The sequence below is a fragment of the Prinia subflava genome, chromosome 3 (assembly GCF_021018805.1).
Source record: "Prinia subflava isolate CZ2003 ecotype Zambia chromosome 3, Cam_Psub_1.2, whole genome shotgun sequence".
In the NCBI taxonomy this organism is placed as follows: domain Eukaryota; kingdom Metazoa; phylum Chordata; class Aves; order Passeriformes; family Cisticolidae; genus Prinia; species Prinia subflava.
Window position 1 is genome coordinate 68,093,158 of NC_086249.1, and position 10,779 is coordinate 68,103,936.

General features: G+C 39.9%; 1 protein-coding gene across 1 annotated transcript in view; it reads left to right on the top strand.

Annotated features, from left to right (window-relative positions):
• UBAC2 (UBA domain containing 2) overlaps positions 1-10,779 on the top strand; it is an 88,278-nt gene that overhangs the window by 28,647 nt on the left and 48,852 nt on the right. The gene's annotated exons all lie outside the window — the stretch shown is intronic.

Consider the following 10,779-nt stretch of genomic DNA (forward strand, 5'->3'; position numbering starts at 1 on the left):
ACAGTCCCATGGGGTATTACACAGGCATGAAGGGTGACACATCACCCTCCTGCTTTGTTTAGGGATATTGATCATTTGGTGGAACTGACATTATGTATGGACAAACTACTGAGTGGGATTTTCAGTGCTTAAGTTGGGTGTGTCATGAGCAGGTAATCTGAGACGGTTTCTCAGAGCTGTTTTTAAAATGTTTTCCTCTGTTCTGGAACCAGTCAGACATGTGGACACCTTTTCCAGTTTTCTGAGAATACAGACAGATTGGTCAGGATGTAGATGAATTAGTTGTGATGATAGCATTCCATCTGAGAGGGAGCTTTTGTTCAGGACTATGTCAGCTAACAATGCAGTCACACCACATCTACTTCTTTGATTTTTGTATTTTTTTCTGTCCTGGGAATAGCTTTTGGGCTTGGTAAGGCATGTCCACTACATCCTTAAGTGAGAAACAGTCAAGAAGCAGCACTTACTTCCTTGCAGTTTGCAAATGAGCTGATTTCCCATTGGTATGAGACAAAACCTGTTTCTCAATTTTAAAACTTTTGTTCAGTTTTTTTGTCTTCTTGTTTCTGTGTCTTGTAGTCTTAAGAAAATAAAATCAGTTCCATAAAGGGATACTCAGCAGTAATCTCTGTGCTTTTCTGTTTCTTGTCACCAGGGGTTTTAGCAAGGGCTTCACAAGAGGCGGTTTTGTTTGTTTTGCCTTCACTTAATGATCCTTTTTCTTAGTGAGATGTTCGTTTGGTGCAGTCTTTCCTCACCCTACAGCTCTTTGAGCCTGTGCCACCAGCTTTTTTCACCTTCTGATAGTGTTTTGGTCATTGTGTGCTCTGCCACAGGTTTGAAAGATGATTGAAGCCTGTGTAGCTGAAACAGTAGAACATCCTGTGCTTTTCCTCTTTTCTAAGATTCTTCTCAGAATTCATCCCACACTCCTGTATCACTTGTCAGAAAGTCAACCTGCTGATGTTTCATTTAAACCTTTCTTTTTTTAGAACTGGGGCATATCTTTACCTCCTGGACTTTTTTCTTTTTATATTTCTAAAGGTTGTTCAGGAGTGTTTCTTACTTCTTCAGTGCAATAACAGTCTCCATACAGACTGTTGTAGTAAACAGCAGACTCAGGTGACCAGGGAGCTCAGGGCAAACACAAGGCTGGGGCCCCTCAGTGGAATCACTACGTTCCTTCTTCAAGTAATTTTTTTGGGGTTATGGTTAAAAGAAGCGAGTATTTGCAATAATCCCAGTGAATGTTCCTGCAAATATCCATTCGAAGGAAAAAAAAGGATATCTTGCTTATAACTGGAGACAGGGATGTACTATCTGTATGCATATCTGTATCTTCACATCTACTTCTGAATTCCTTCTGTGTGTCAGAAATTTGAGATAAGCAAATGGCAAAGATAGGATGTGTTTCAATCCTTCCACGCTATGTTCAACAACAAGGGGAGTAGACAATCAAGAGTCCATCTTTCTGGCATTAAACTGAAATGTCTTTGTCCTTAAGTGCTTAAGCAATGCACTCCCAGACTGTGACTGATTTATCCCATTAAAAAAAAAAAAAAAAAACCACAAAAAAACCTAACCAACCAACCAACCAAAACCCAAAAAAAAAAACCCAAACCAAAACCCTCTTGCACCAAATATGTATAGCAGGGACTCATTTAAAGTAATTTCTACTTAATATAGGAGTGATTGTGAAAAGAGCTGAAAAGTAAGGGCATAGGATCAGAAAATGAGACCAGACATATTTAGACTTTGAGGGAAGCAGGAAGATCTTAACACGTGGGGCAGAAGAGACAGAGGAATGGTAGACAACAAATACCCATTATCAAATGCAAAGTGACACTTGGTCAGTGTAAGAGAGTCTGAGGCACCTGAACGGAAGGCTCTGACTCCCATTCAGCAGACTCATTCAAGCCATAACCATGGCTCCCAGCCGTGTTCTTCACTCCTCTGCACAGGAGGCAGCAAGGACAAGCACATGTGGCTTGGTTTCACCTCCTGAAAGTGCAGGTTTTTAGCAGGGTTGAGCTGGTTGAGGTGTAGGCTGCTGCTTGCAGAGCAACCAATTGGCTCTCACCTGCACTTTCCTATCTACCACTTGCAGCACGAGTCATCTGCGTTCTTACAGGCAGTGGTTATCAGGAGATAATGTTTGAAAACAAAACATAGATACACTTATGTTTTTTCAGGGATCATTTCCCACCAGCTTAAATTTTTAAACTGGCTCACTTCTGGGGTGGACGCGTGCCAACACTAGAGCAAGGAAAATGATGGAAACATGTAGCTGCAAGGTAGAACAGGAGGACTTTCCATTGCTCTGTACCACAAGATTGACAGTTGATTACATCAGCCCAGCTTTGGGTGCCTGAGGTTAAGGCATGCATTGCCACATAGTCCGTAACCCCTGACAGAGGATGAGAGTAAATAGGGCAGAAGACCATAACCTCTGACCTGGGGTTCTCTGTGGTGTATCACCAGCCCCAATTCTAGTAATTTTAAAAGGAGTCATTATTGTCCAGAAGCTGTGCCCTATAAAAAGTTCTGCCATTCAAGATATCAGAAGTAATAACAAATGCATAATCAGGTGTTTTTTTAAATTGATGTCAAGATCTGCTGAAGATTTTGAGGGTGATCTTGAAATGTGACAATGCTTGATTTTCACATTAATTAGGATACTTTCCTCTGCCTTGCAGTTGGGATGTGAAGTCTATCTGCTATTGCGCCTCTCAGATAGGCACACTCATGTTCAGTAACAGTATTTAGAGGATGAAAGCAGTGGGAGGTAATTTGACAAAAAGTAAAAAACAAATCACCAATGATTGAATATGTCTGGAAGCAAGATGATACATCTTTGATGGGCTTTACTGAAATGAGCTGTACTTTTAAAATTCAGAGTATTGAGTGGCATTTGTAATTGCAGGCACTCACCACTTTCACACTTACTGTTTAGTTGCATTTAAGTGGAAAGTACCAAGCATGGTTAGAGATCTGAGAACTAATTATTCTGATTGGAAACTGGTCTGCCCTGCAGCAGGGTTAATCTCTGTGGTCAGTACTCTGTAAGCAGCTTATGGAGGTAAACATTACATGTCTCTGCCAACCTGGCTAAATAATGCCAGCTGTCTTAACTCTTTTTGAAGATAAATGAGCTGTAATTGGATTTCTGCACTGGATAATTTTAAACAAGGGCTATTAGAAGCAGTAGTTGTTATAAAGAAACTCCTCAATAGGCATATTGTGATGAGATATTGCATCTTTCTGAGTGATCTAGCGTTTGTTAAAACCAGGGTAGTAATCTCAGATTAGAAAGAAATGTGCTTTGGTGAGACAGTTTCGATTTTTTTTTTTTTTTTCTTGTTATGCGTAAGCCAACAGAAATGGAAATTAAGTTTGGGTTGAGTTGGCCAGAGTGGGAAGATGCTGCTACTGAGAGTTGCACAATGTCCCACCATTTTGAACTTATTAAAAAAAATTGAAAGAAGGGAAAAGATAAATTGCTATCTTTTGTATTTCAACAAAACTTTAAAAAATAAAAGTAGACATTGTTTTTCTGCAATAACATACTTAAAAGAAAAACCTGAAGTTTTAGTCAGAAATTGTTTCTCCGTAAAGACAGTTTTTGTAAGAGAGAGGCAGATATTAGGAGTGGAAAACATTAATTTGAAGAGAATTTTAACCACTCTGCTGGCAATCTCTGCTTATTGAAAAGTATTAAAAGCTTAAAACTGAAACCAAGTGGGGAGAGCAAATAGTGATGTTGCCCACAGTATTTCATTTGCTTCATGTTGCTCCCAAAGACCAGCAAGTGGGTTTTTTTGGGAAACACAGATAAGAGTTCTCAAATAGTAAAATCTAAATTTTTATATTTAAGGATTTTTTTCTTTCACCAGTTTGTTTTGAACAAATAAAACACAAGTATATTTAGCTTCTGAGGTGTTTATGATTTTTTTGACACCAGTATTTAAGCTCTTACATATGAAGCACAGGAATTGCTAAAAATTTTAGCCATTTTTTCCCAAGTTCATGTAGCACTAATTGATGGTTTTATTTTTGTGTTTTGTGCCATCCCTACACCATAAAAGGTGGAAATTTTTTCAAGTTCATCAAGTTCATATTATAATTCCTTGTTTTCTTACAACCACTGCTTGATTACAGTTTTTCTCAGAGGGAGTGCTGCTTGGTTCTCTCTCAGTGAGTTTAAGATCACTCACTGTTTGGTTTTCTAGTAATTTGCTTATGTTTTTATTCCTTTTTTATTCCCTACAAAGCCTTATCATTACTTTGTTTTTTCACTTTGCTTGTAACAAAAATTAATTTATTTATGTTTTTTTAACTTAGTGGCTTTGGTCTTTTTGATTTGATAACACTTTTTGGACAAAAAGAATTACAACTCATCCTTTATCCTCCTGGTATTTACAGTTGGAAAGATGATAAATAAAATACTGAGAAGGTCTTTTGCACCAAGGAAAGGACTGGATCCCTGTAAGAAAAGCACAAACACTTGCAAGGCAGATAACTGTTTGTTAATAGCCTAGAAAAGCTGATAGAAAGTTATGAAATTCTACCTCCTTTCCAGTGCTGGGAACAATGAGATGTTACAGCACTGGCTGGACCTCGGGTCAGGGGCAGATCCTGTTTGTGGTGAGGTTCACCAGCTCTGACATCACTTGTCCTCCTCCGGGGTCTTCTCAGTACAGATTGATCAGTCACTGAGAGAAACCAGCAGGGAGTAAGGACAGAGCTTTCAAGACCCCTTGAACAATATACACTCTTATATCATTAATAAAGCTGTAGTTACAAAACTGTTGCATATAATAATTCATATGAATGAGACATTACATTATACACATATACTTAATTATAAGTGTGCATTGACTACACATTGGAGAGTTATGTATTGACTGTGCATACAGTGATTAATTATACTATTGGTTAGGTGCATTTGATTAAGTAGTGATCATGTAGCATGCATGATACAGATGCCTGCACCTCTGTCAATAGTTATGTGGGTCACTGCCTCTTCACAAAATAGTCTTCCACTGCTGTCTGCTATGGTAGGTAAATTGGTGTTTATAAGGTTATTTCTGCAACTGCCAACATTTTGGTTCAAAGTACATCTGGTTTTATGTTTTCTTATCAACTGAAGTGTTGCTGTTCTAAACAAAGGTCACTTAAACAAAATTTTCTTTATATTTCTGAGGTGCTCTGCAATTCTTGGTGTGTCTTGCTGGTATACCCTGACATTCTTCCCAGCCCAGTGCTGTCAGCATCCTGTGTATGGAGGAATCCTGTTGTGAGCAGTTGTGTTGTATCATCAGATGAAATGGAGTATAAGTCTTGGTTCTTAGTCGCTTAGACCTTTTTTTTGACATGTTTACAAAGTTGAGTAACACTATGAAAAGAGTGGCAAAACCCTTTTCTACCCACAAGTCTGCGGCCAGTGAGGCACACTTCTTTCCTGTTTTTGTTTGGGACTAGAAAGTGGCACTTATTGAAAGAGCATTAGAATCAAATTTCTTAGAAATTTTTTTCCTTTTCGTGTTATGAAGACCTTATCTGGACCGTATGAAAATGAGACTTCATCCGTAGTTAAAATACATTATGGTACGAACTCTTTATTGATGCCTGTTCTAAAAATTTTTTTGTTAGCATTTTAAAATTACAAATCCGATCATTAATCACTTAATTTCAGCAGGAATTTGCAAGCTGCACCACAAGGAGCGCTGCAAGGGGATTGTGATGGCAGTCATGCTTGACTGCTTGAATAAAGATGCTTAGCTGTACAGTTAAGTGCCTCCACACCACCAGCAGCCACACTATTAGGAAGGCAGGGCTGTAGCCAGAGGAATTAATTTTTCCAAGTTCAGCTTCCTCATGCAGTGGAGGAAATGTAGAGAGAACTTTTGTGGAGGCAATAAAACCAATTCAGGCGTGAGGAGGCATTTCCCTGACCCTGGGCTCTCCATCTGCAGTGATCCTCAGCTGGTTGCTCTCAGCCATGAGCTTGGTCTCTAGGTTTGCCAGTGGTGGGCAGCTCTCCCTGTGCTCTTGGGTATGGCCAAGGGCCTGGGATGTGGGTGCTGGCTGAACAGCTGAAGTTGTGCAGGAGAGCAGCAAGGAGGGGCAGAAGTGCCCAGGCTGTACCTGGAGTTGTGAGCTGCTCATCTTGCAGTCACCCCTGGTGTTTGTGATTAGTTTTGAGGCTGGCATCTGAGTATGTTAGTTTTAGAGCTTCTGTTCTAGCTTTTGGCTTAAAAGGAGTTAAAGTGCAAAACACCTTTGCTTAATGAAATTATTATAATGTAATCTATTATGTCAATAATTTCAGATGACTGGATTATCCTGGTAGCTATTCCTTATGCATTTAAAATAGTTGATTTGCCCCCATCTGATTGTATGAAGTAAGGTTCTGGTGAGTGTTCAGGCTGTTTTGAATAGCTGGCATTAAGAATACACTGTATTGATTTTTTAAAAGACAAAAAAAAATAGAATTGACCCAGAATTATCTTTATAGTCTGATTACTGGTAAGGAAACTTCAGTTGCCCCTTTTTGTCAAAAGTGCCTCACACATGCAGCTGGCTGGGGAGCTTCATCTTTCCTTGTCCCACTGAGGACAACAATCTGTCACTGTTACTTCTAGACACAGTTGCTGTAACTTTCCATACTTCAGAACTGTGATACTAAGATGTCTAGCACTTGGTCCCATAGAATCAGAAGTTGCCAATAAAACACTATCTGATGGCTCTTCAGACTGGTGAGTTGAGAATAATCAGTCTTCAGCATCTCTATATTTAAAGTAGGCTGCCTTGGAGCTAAACTAACCACAACTTCCCTCGAAAGTTACATGCCACAGGAAGGATGAAACTGCTAGGCTTAGCTGATTAAAAGGAGGAACACAGCTCTCCTTTGCATGGTATAAGACAATGCATGCTTTTCTGGGGGTATAGGATAACCACAATATTGCCTTCCAACAGGTGCAAAACTTTATTTTTATAGTTTAGCCCTTTGCACAACATCTGTCACAACTGAGGAAAACAAAAGAGGAAGAGGAGAAATTCATACTTCTGCAGTGAGGAAAAATGAATGCAGTTTTGTGAAAAGAAATCTATGCCATGTCTTGACTTTTATTTTAGGAGGATGCTAATGACAGCATTTTCATAGGGGCGTAAGTAGAGGACAGTACCAGAAGATTTTAAAGTTATGTAATTTGCTAGTTTCAGTGCAAGGCCATGGAGTTTCATGTTGCTTTCCTGTCTAACTTGGACCAATTTGCTGGTCATAAAAGAATGCAGGTTGAAAGGAGCCACTGGGGGTTATGTTGCCCAGCCCTGGAAGTACCAATTTCACCAGGGCTGTGTTAAATCAGGTTTGGAATATCTTTAAGGATGGAAATTTCAAAGGCTTTCTGTGCAACCTTTCCCAATGTCTGACTTACCTCATGATGAAAAAACGCTCCCTAATGTCTAACTGTTCCTTGATGCAACTTGTGCCTGTTACTGGGTGTTGCCATCTTTTCTGTATCCCTCCCCATTAGGCAGTTGCAGATAGCAGTAGCACTAATAACATCTCTCAGTCTGAACCAGCTCGGTTTTCTCTGCCTCTCCTCAGGTAACATGTGCTGTAAGTCCCTTCCACATTTTTGGTGGCGCTCCGCTGGGCTTCTTCCAGTATGCCAAGTATCTTTCTTGTACTAGGAAACCCAAAACTTAGTATGGAATTCCAGGCATGATCGCAGAAGTACTGAATCAAAGGGGAAGATTCTTTTTAACACAATCCCATACATGTTTGGCTGTAAGGTCACACTATTAACTCTTCTTTAACTTGTCCACCAGGAACTCACACTTTTTTGCCAATCTGCTTTCTAACCAGGCGATGCCCAGCCTCCACTGTTGTGTGGGGTTATTGTAGCTCAGTTCTGCATTTGGGTGGCTGAACTTCATGAGGTTTGTGTGAGTCCATTTTTCCAACCCATTGAGGTCCAGTTCTTCCTTATTTAGTATCTTGGAGCAAGATTATCCAAATTTGTCAGTCATGTGGCAAGATCCTAGTTTAGAGAACCTTTATGCTAATATGGTAGGAAAAATAGATCAGTGTGCTGTTGTGTGTATAGAAATACCCTGTTCTCTTCTGCCACATAGCTCAAACCCAGCTGGATTCCCATCCTGTATTTACACTTGCCTTCTTTCCTTCCTTTAGAGTTTGAAAGAAGTTGTGAACAGCTTTTATCTGACTGTTCACAGGAACAGCTTTTATCTGACTGTTCACAGGAGAAGAGACAAGATAACTTGAAGGAAGGTGATTTGATGCAGGTCTGTAAAATCACAAGTACTGGGGGCAGGGTAAATAGTGAGTCACCATGTTCACTTGTTTCTGGTACAAAAAGCAAGGCACTTCAGATGAAACTAACAGGTGTCACAAGTGAACAAAAATGGCTCCAGACACCATGGGTAGTTATTCTGTGCAACTTCTTGCTGCAAAACACTGCAGTCACAGACATTTTATTTGAGTTCAAAAAGGGACCAGACAGGCTGATGGAAGAAAACATTGATTGAGGCCTGTCGTGTGCAAAGATGAGACATCTGCCTCAGGAAGTCCAAAGTTAGACATTGCAGGAAGGCAAGGGAGTATTCTGAGGAGAAAAAATTTGAGGAAATATATCTTAGCATTTACTACACAAACAGTAATTCCCGTTTTTCTTCAGAGAAGGGTTACAGACTGGCAGGGTTTTTTGTATTTGTTTTGTACCACAGTCTTAGTCTGTGGCATCAGACTGCAGATTAGCCAAGACTGTATTAGGAAATATTGCACTCAGATGAATTTGTTTTTCAAGTAATTTGTGTGTCTGTTGACACACTGGCTCTGTATTGAGCCAGCACAGTGGGATACTGCTGAATACAAACCTTAGTTTATCTTCAGTTGTTCCTCTGCTTTGTACCACAGACGTGGTGATAAAAGAGAACAGAGTATGTCACTGCTTTTCAGTTCCTCCAGAAGTGGTAATATAAGGCAAAGCTTTTCTTCTCTTTCTCTTCAGCAGCATACTATTTATTTTTCCTATGTGTCAGGCTGTCTCATCGTTTTATTGGAGTCTCTTCATTCCTTGCTTACCTAAAAGCTTTTAAGTTTCAGAACAATGTTAGTCTTAAATGGACTATCTATTTAAAAGAGCTCAAAATCTTCCTTTTTTTTTTACACTGATGAGTTTGTGAGTTTGCTGATTTAAGAGGAGCCACTAACCACTTTCAAGAACTGTGTTATTTGTAGTAGCATGTTTACAACTTCATACAGTTGCTGTCCCTGTCTTTTGCTAGATGACCGTTCTGCTTACAAATGCCTCATCTATGTAGCTTTCAGAGCCACAGACCACACAGTCAGACAGCAATCCCCTGAGAAATACCTGTCCTCTTCTGCTGGCACCGTAAGCCACAGGAGACTGCCTTCTTTATATCCACAGTTTCAATTAGTTTTCAGTACCTTAGAGTCCAAGGCAGCTGAGGGTACTTGCAGTATTACTGTTTAGTGTTGTGTTCTCAGCGAAAGAAAAGATGAAGGTACTCTAGATGCTCTTCTGCTGGAAGTGTGTATGTTTTGGGATTTTTCACATGGTGCACCTTTACTTGATCATATGTTTGATAGTAGATGTCTGTCCAGCTTTCTTTTCTGGACTTGGATAGAAACAGCCAAAATGTACCATTTGGCTACCATCATAATTTTTACTTCTTATATGCTCAGTCACATTCCCTACTAGGTAAGATTTGAGAGAGATGTGGGCATGCAGTGTTAGTACTGGAACTGGGACTCCACATAGTTGGAATCCTCTTAGCAACCACCTAGCATGACACGCCAAAGTGTAGAAATCAAAGATATTCTGTTGTCTTTTTCAAGAACATGTGTTTCAAGATCTTGACTAGACTTCACCCTCCAAATAGAGACCCAGTTTTTCTGAAATGCTCCAGTCAGATCCTCACAATGAGCAAGCTGTTTGAACCTGCTACTTGTCAGCTGCTTTATTTGTATGTGAAAAGCATGAAAGAGTCCCAGATCTGTGACCATTTACCAACCATTCACACAGAAAGGAACATTGCTTAGAATGTATGAAAAGCTTTCCCCAAAGAAAAAGCTTATTTTTTCTTGCAAAGCTCACACTACTTCAAACCGCAAGTTGGATAAGGGCATCATGGAGGAAACCAGTTGTTTGAGAACAGCTGTAAATTTCCACTCTCGCTGTTCTCTTTTGATCCCACGCAGCAGGTTGTTACCGTCTCTCTGGTGATGGCTGCCAGCCCTTGCCACAGCTGGTACAAGGAACAGGACAGATGCTCTCTCAAAGTTTTGCTTCAGTGCAGTGTCCCTAGCCAAGTGAATCCCCTACTGCTACTTTGGGCAGATGACAGAAGAGTCTCCTCATTGACACAAGTGTGCTTGAGCTGCGAGTGCATCCTGACAAGGAGTAGCATCAGCTGCCACAGATATGAGTTGTCATTGTCCATCTGTATGTCAGTGCTTGTAGGACCTTTATCAGGAAACTAAGCTTATCTTGGCTTTTAAAGGTTCTTATTGCTTTCTTCAGCATCTGTGAAACATTTAAAAAATGAGAAAAAAGTAGCTTTTCTCAAACCTATATCTAACTGGACTCACGCTAGAGCAATATTTTGATGTAAAGTTAGCTGTTTGGGAATGCTGATGTGATTCAGAAACAAAATCCAATATTGAAAATGACATAATTGCTAATGTGGGGATAGAGAAAGATGTTCAGTAGAAATATTCATGTTGTT